At 29.6% G+C, this 8,590-nt stretch overlaps 1 long non-coding RNA gene across 1 annotated transcript; it reads left to right on the forward strand.

The window, feature by feature from the left end:
- The first annotated feature begins 1,757 nt into the window (after nt 1-1,757).
- LOC116404662 lies at nt 1,758-4,055 on the forward strand. Its single transcript, XR_004217662.1, has 2 exons — nt 1,758-2,215; nt 3,788-4,055. It is a non-coding gene; the product is annotated as an uncharacterized LOC116404662 (long non-coding RNA).
- The last annotated feature ends 4,535 nt before the right edge of the window (nt 4,056-8,590 follow it).

Consider the following 8,590-nt stretch of genomic DNA (forward strand, 5'->3'; position numbering starts at 1 on the left):
CACGAGAAACTACTATGTATACACTAATAGGCAGATATAGTAGTTTATCGGAGTCTATGTCATTAATAAACGGAAAAATCTTATAATATTTATAAATATTTTCAACAACTTTTCTCATTTTAAAAAAATTCTCTAATAAAATTATTACTCTCTAAGTTTTCTTTTAAAATAAAATTTAACCAATTGTTTTTTAAGAATTTTTAAAATTAAATACTTTACTTTTTTTTTTTTTTAAACTTTAAATTCTCATTTAAATGATTAACTTCTCATGAGAAAAATTCTTAATCGTCTTCAATATATATATTTATATGACAATTGTTTTCCCTGTCTCGTATTCTTCGAGTAAAAGTTATATATTTATCTAAATTAATTCAACTAACCAAATAGAAAAGATCAGAACTTATAGTCATACAAAGAAAAAGTTATTGAAGTCTACTAAACTTCTCAGAATTCTATAACATCCTCTTTCTCAATTCTTCACTGTCGACTCTCTTTTATTTTTCTATATAAACCCATATTTTTTTCTTGTCCAATATAAAAATGCATAGGCTCACGATCGATAGTGCTCGGGATGAATTAAGAAGAATGAAAAGATTGAATTTTAAAGAAGTAGGCTTGGTAAAATTTGTGATAGAATATTTGGGTGGCTAGCTTGGGCAACAATGAAAAACCAGCTAAGTAATGTGTGTGAGTTGAGTGTTGAAGTCAGAGAGTTTGTTTCACTTCAACAACCAAGAGGGTTGAAAAAAAAAAAAAGAGGATGACAATCTACACCTGAAGGAGAGGAAGAAAATTAGAGAAGAATGTTTTGTTGCACAAAGATAATCAATGGAGGAGCCTTTTCCAGATGACAGTAGTTGAGCATGGCCTGAGACAAAGGAGGGATATAGATTTTTATTTTTATTTTTTTACTTTGTATTATCTTTTTAGCAATAGAGTTTTGAAGTTTGAGGAGATATAAACATATGTTGATTATCTAATATTGTTTGTATTGGCAGATCCCTCATCCATCTACAAGGCTAATCACTTCTTTTTAGTTTTAGTTTATAAACTATTTTATTTAAAGATTATATAAATTTCAAATTAAAATATAATATATAAGATTGAGATGACTAATTTCTGTTCAATGATAAATTAAATTAACCTATATTAAGCTATTTAGATGGTTACAACTGATTCCTTGTATTTCAATTTTCCAGCTTTTCAGTTGTGTATAGTTTGTTTAATTATTCTCTTTACACATGAGACCTTCTACATAAAGCCTCATTGTGCTTTGATCATACATATACAATAAAAGTTCAATACATCATTTGTGATCACCTTGTTATCTATTTGAAACTCTTTAATTAATCTGTGCTTTTTCATGTGCGATTATATTTACCAGTCCAATTAGAAAGACAAGATGGTGATAGCAAGTAGCTAAATTAGTTTATTCTAATTGCCATCCCACTTGGATAGGATAAGAATACTCAAACCATTGAAATGGAATTATAATGAATGTCCAATTCATAAAGAGATATATAATATAATGAACTTTTAGGATAATGGAATATTTTATAATTGTAAAGAACCAAAACCATAGTTTAGGGTAAAATTAAAGCTATTTATTTTGTGGCTAACTGACTGACGTCACAAAATGAAAAATATTTTCCAAATTACGAATAAATAAATAGTTAAAAACAAGGAGCATCTCTTCTCGTCGCACTATAAAGAGATGTGTTCTAGGGTTTACTCAATGTCAACTCTCCTATTTTCGTTCTAATTGTTGCAATTTCCCTTACTCTGCCTAAAATCCTATACAATCTTTTCTCTCTTCTTTCTCATCTTTCCTTTCCGTTGAGATAAAAGAGGTTTGGATCAAAACCTTAAGATTACCCTCTTTTTATCTAATAATCTTCCCCCAAAACTCTGAGTGAATCTCGAAATGGGTGTTTGGTGGACTTGTAACAAATCATGTTCACAAGGTCCATCATGCATGCCAGACTTGAGTTTGCAAATTAACTGGTGTGTGTGAAAAAGAGGTTGAGGTTGATGGGAATGTTGTTTGGCTCGAGGTTCATATATCAAACTATATATCAACTTTTTTGGATAAAGAAAAAGGGTTGTTGTTTGATTGTTAAATATATAATCTCGGACCAGGCTTCATTCCCGTCAACCAAACACTTCTTCAGAAGAGTCTTCATCTGATCTGGGTTGAATATTCTGTAAGAGAAAGGTGAATTATTTGTTACGTTTGTGTGAGGCAGGAATGACTTTTCCTTTTTTCTTATTTGTGTGCATGGGAAATACACTTGTCAATAAAGTAGAAGAAAGGTCAAAAGAGAATGTGTGGTGTTTGTTTTTGACTTCGTATTGTGTGTTTTGGTTTTCCATTACTGTTTTCTGTGTTTGACCTAACTGACTAATGCTGATTCCTTCTTCATTTGCTTACTTGGGAAACAAACAGAATTAAATCAAAGACTTCTTTTGCTTTTCTTTTCAAAATATGACATCTGTGGTTGTTTGAATTAATGATGATATCATATAAAATAAAAAGTTGAAACCGTCAAAGGTAGTTTCATAGCCTAATAATATGCTTAATCATTGTTGTGTGTATATATATATATATATATATATATGCTTATAATCTCTCTCTCACATTTGAAAGATATGAGATTATCATTTCTTTTTTTAAATAATGGATTTTACTTTTCCAATGATATTTAGGGCTTTAGGGTTTGTGCTAACCAATGGTTTGAGAGGCTAGCTTTTATCAATATGTTATTTACCCATTTGCTTTAGTCCATCAAACCAATTTCAAAATTAAGATTTTTAGGTTAACTAAAAGATACAATCTCTCTTTTGAGTAGATGCTATTTTCCCTTCTTTTTTTTTTTTGTTAAAAAGAGATAGAAGCTTTGTTGTTTGACAGAGATTTTAATACTTCAGTAACAAACTTCAATAATAATAGGGTTAGTAGAGCACTCACATATCTCCATCACATATCTCCACCGAGGTTGACACTCTTTCGCATCTTCACCATTTTTGTTTCATTAATGATAAAGAAATAAGTCTAGAAACAAAGGAGAATACAAAAAAAACTTGCGAAGTAAGTCCTCATTCAATAATATTAAACAAAGCATTTAGATTTAAAGCATAATGATGCTAGCAATTAAGCCTAATGGTGCTAGCAATATAGTTGGCAAAGAAGGTGGATTTGCTTTTCTGGTCTTTGAAGATGAGGTTATTTCTTTGTAGCCATGTGGATGGAAGAACTTATGAGATACTTTTTTTTGAAAAGAGATACAAATGGGTTGATGTCCGAGGAAGTCTCCACAATGTGGATACCCCTAGAACACCCTCCCCTGGAGCTCATTAAAATAGGAATATGATTACAAGCAGCAAGAAGCAAAACAAAAAAGGCTAGAGAAAAGCCCGAAAACCAAATTGAAAGACTAGTTAAAAGCGCTTAAATTCAGCGTTTGGATCTACTAGTCCAAAATCTCCCGAGAGCTTTAATATCTTTCCAAAGATCAATTGGCCGCTTCTCCTTGTCATTGAACGTTCTATTGTTTCTTTGCAGCCAAATGTTCTATAGAGAAATTGTCATCAAGTTGAATATTATGATCACCTTTTTGTTGCTTTGTTTCAATTTACAAACATCATTGCATAGAGAGGAGGTTCTGAGGTGTGTGAAGTTCCAATTAAGCAGCAAACTTAAAATTTTCCATATAGCAGCAACATATGAACAATGAAGAAAGAGATGGTCCTTATTTTCTTCATTTTTTTTTTGCACATAACACACCAGTTTGGCCTGAACTTCATGCTTGGAAGTCTGTTTTGAAGATTATCAGTCGGGTTGATGCATTCATGTATATAAGGGACCAGATGAAGAACTTGCATTTCCTCGTTATACTGGAAGAACTTATAAATACTTATGAGATGCCGATTCTCTTTTGGTTTATGGAGCAAAGTTCACTGTTCTGATATTAATTCTTTCAACTCAATAGGTTTAATTCATATTGTAAACATTAAAATTTAAATGGCTACACATATATTTTTGGTTCTCTCTTTCATTTCCCTGAAATCAATCCTCTTTTACTAGAAATTTCTATTTGATTTTTTTTCCCTTTTGCCAACCTCATCAAACTGTTAAAATTTTTAATTTAGGAATGTTTTTAAGCTTTGTTGGAAGTATATAAACTGAAACTAAACAAAGTACACTCCAAAAATATGGACCAATGTGGTTTTTTTTTTTTAACAAAATAATATTAATAATAATGACAATAATTTCATGCCCTGTTTAGATTTGTTTATTAAGGGTTTCTGTTTTTTCAACAAGAGGTTGTAATGAGCCTAATTTGATTGACTAATCAAAATTTAAATCTTTAATAAACAGTCATATAACATAAGTTACATGATATTGCTCAAACGAAATTTTGGAAAAAGTGTTAATTGATTTGCTTACACCAAGTTTTGAAATTTTAATTGATACATTACATAGGGTTTAGGGTTAACTTAAATAAAACAAAGAGATATTGTCTCATCATACGAGTATATTCTTTAATGAGATTAGTTCAAAGTGTGTCGAAGTTATTTTCAATAATTACTCTCCTACTTTCTTAAATATTCAATATTGACCTAACATTGGACTTGAACACAAAATCTCATTGGACTACTTGCTTTGATATCATTTTAAATTTTCAATTGACTTTTAAATTTAAGCTAATAAGTGAATGCAAATTTAATATAAATATCTTAATCGAGCATGTTACTATATATCAAACCAGTAACTTTGATCGTGAAAACAAGCTGAATTGAGAGGTTGGATCTCTAATTCCCCACCATTTTTGAAGTGAAAATGGCCACTTTCTTAATCTTTTCTACAATTGCATTGATTGTTTCATCCTCACCCATGAGTTCTACTTCCCCATATTTCTTTATAATGCTTCTATTAGTGTTGCTTTCCCCTTTAGTTACTTAACCCTTTTGTCAGCTCCCAATTTTCCCTTTCACTTTGACCCATCATTCCCACCTGTCTTCAAGAAGTTAAATTAGAAATCCCATTAAATACTTAGTTCTATATCAAAATTAACCCATGAACGACTTGTTGTTAGAGTAGTTATTGCAATTTTTTTTTTCGTGACATAATCTTGCCCTCTTTCTGCTAAAATAATTAGTAGGTGAGAATCAACAGAAATTGAATTAAATTTTGGAATGTTTCACAAACGTTTTGAATTTTGTGCTTGTCATGCTATACCATATATTCCATGATTGATGTATTTTATAATCACTACAAAAATTTTGATCTTTGCTGGCGGTTTTTTTTTGCAAAGTAAAAATAAATGTGGACAAAGATATAATATGCTTACATAGTTTCATTGTTGCCGATGAAAAAATATACATGCATAAAAGGTTGTGTATTGTATGGACACATCATCGTTTTTGCCCACAAAAATGTATAAAAATTAAGTTTTCTACCACGTTTATTTTAGTTTATAGTACATATTGTGTGTGGGAAGATATTTTAAATATTTAGCGACGTGATTAATTATTTAAAAAATAAAAAATAAACATGATTATTTTGTAAAGAAAAAAACCTCAATATAATGTTGTTCATTGAGAACTGAAATATTTAATTTATTGATATATTTATCAATATAATAGGAAGAAGACATTGCAAACAATTTGTGTAAGTTTATGATTTAAATATTTGATGAAATTGAATATTCATTTGGAAGTTTTTGTTGGTCTTCTTGCTAGAGAATTGTTTTGGAGTTATTCTAAAGTTTTTAAATTATATGTCAAATGTTTTTCTCTTAAATGTATATTATAAGGGTGCTTCGAAGTTATAAATATTAAAGAAATCCATCTCTAAGTGCTCACAAAGAGTGGTTCTATATTGTTTGTCATTTTGTGGTGAATGAGTTATGTGAATGTCATTTTATACAACAACACATTATTCTCCTCAATATTCTCTCTATAGGACACAATGCAATGGGGTTTTACGTCAATGTCTATTTGATCTTCGAGATTCTTATTTTGGTCGTTGAAGTTTGAAAAATGATACTAAATAGCCTATATCAAATTTGACCATCAATTGACTAATTGAAAAATAAGATGACAGTAAAATAACAATTATGTCTAATAATGTATATGACATTATTGTAAATTATGAAAAAACGGTTGAAAATATTCACAAAGTATAATAAAATTTTAAATTCTAAACATCGATAGACATTTATAGAAGGCTATAAGTGTCCATAAATATGAAAATTTGCTATTTTTTTTATTCATTTTACTATATATATACGTAATGGTTAATTTTCATGAATATAGCAAAACACGAAAATATTTACAGCTCGAATAACAAAATAAAAAAGTTCATGAAATTGTCAATTTTTTATATATTACATGTTTGCACTTTCTACTTTTAAATTTTCTTCTTCCTTTCCATCTTTTTTCTTCTCTTCTCCAATTTTTCTTTTATATTTTTTTAAAATCATGATCTTTGTTTTCGAGTAATATCATCAATTTTGTATTTTTTTTTCAAAGTGTTATTTGGTTCAAGACCGTGTATCAAATATAAAAAGATATCTTGGTACACGATCTTGGATAAAGGTCGGGATATTGGTACACAATCGTTAGATTTTAGTTTTAGATTTTGGTGTACCAAATCTACAAGATCGTGTACCAAATACCAAATATAAAATAAAATATTTATATTTGGTACACGATATTGAAAAAAAATAGTTGGAATATTGGTACACGATTGCATACGAAATTTAATTGGTACTAGATCGTGTACCATTTTTTACACGATTGCATATTACAAGAAGAATTACACACTCGCGCGTGTGACCAATTAATCATATGTTGACTTGGACATTTTTTTTTTGTAATTTTCATGGTGTGCCAATGACCTTTTTCCATTTTTAAAATTGTTTTATACAGTGTAAATATTTTATCGATTTGTTATATTTTTTAAAAAAATTCATATATATATATAGACACACACATTTGCATATACATATACACATAGGCGTATATGTTGGAATTTATGTCCTTACTACTAGTTTGTAACTTTCAACTCATATTTTATTCAATAAAATTGTTATAATTGAGAAATTATTAGTGAAATTGAATATTATAATCCTCAATCCAATCAACTAAGATCTCAAAGCTATCTTGAGTAACCTTAAACTTTATGTAGAGATATAAACATGGATCAAATTCGTGTATATAACATAAACAATCTACAATATATGGAATAAAGTTGGGTACCTTATTCTAGGGACAGTAATGGATGTAACACACTTTGAAGTTAGTAAAAATTATGTGATCCATAATCGTTCATGTACATAAAGGTGGAGGCATCATATGAAAGTGTTTACATAAGACTGAACCGGCCATAAAATAATCACTTTTACATTATAACATCGTTTATTGTATAAAATGGACTATTTCGATTATTGATGACTTATAGGTAATCCTAATTTTAATATATCTTGAGCTAACTATGAACTCTTGTTCACACGAAATTATCCTTAGATATATCTACATAGGTGACAATAGTTCATCGTCGATGGCCTGATAAGACTCTCATTTCAAGGGTAAGACTGAGCAAATAGTTAGGGACATAGGGTGTAAGATGAAATTCGCTTTTGATAACTTTAGAGTCAGTAGATGAGTTGTTATCTTATGCACTGAATCTAGGTCTTGAACAAAAGTCCCCACCCTCTCATTGGCCCAAGAGGGATTTGGTTTATAAGTTGGGCCTTAACCAATTATTCATTAAAGGATTAGTGGGACTTAAGGAACAAAAGATATAATCTCGGGGGTAAAACGATAACTTTGACCAAGTCAAGATTACGAACAACCTGTGAAATATTAACTTTTTGATTAATGTGGTTATATCATATGGACACAAATGTATCTATAGTGAGGGGAGTGCAACTACGTGACTTTAGAGGAATATAATACATGTTAACTAATGAAATATTGATTAGTTCGGTCTAAAAGAGTTTAGTCAGTTAATCTTGAATCAATGGTGCCCTATGATCTATAGGTTCATTAGGTTCTCTTACTAGCTCATATATGGAATAAAGTTAAAATATTATGATGGAATGATTCAAATTGTTCGAATTAGGAAATGATCAGATAGAAACCGACAAGTATATGTGATACAAATGTTGGTTACTGGATAGAGACTTATGTTTAAATGCACGTGATTTAAATGTTAAGATTATGAATGTCGATTCATATTCGGAAGCTCAGAATTGATGGAAATAATCAAAGTTGAAAAAAATCAAACAGTTGACTTTTGACTAGATATATATTCAAATGTGGTTTGAATTTTTTTTAAAAAATGAATACGGATTCATTGTTGACTTTCGGTTTGAAAAGTCATAGTTTGACTTTGACTAAAAGACCATTTTGTCCTTTAACTTATTAGATAATTCGACTAATTTAGTGGGCTAGGTGTTCACCTATGACGTAGACATAAAGTCCACTAAGGTTGAGTGAAGTTTGTGTCTTGGGTTTTGGCGAGATTTTAATATGCAATTTTGCATGTAAAAAGCTTATAAATAGGGTTTCATAAAATGTTTTA

The sequence above is a fragment of the Cucumis sativus genome, chromosome 6 (assembly GCF_000004075.3).
Source record: "Cucumis sativus cultivar 9930 chromosome 6, Cucumber_9930_V3, whole genome shotgun sequence".
Lineage (NCBI taxonomy): Eukaryota > Viridiplantae > Streptophyta > Magnoliopsida > Cucurbitales > Cucurbitaceae > Cucumis > Cucumis sativus.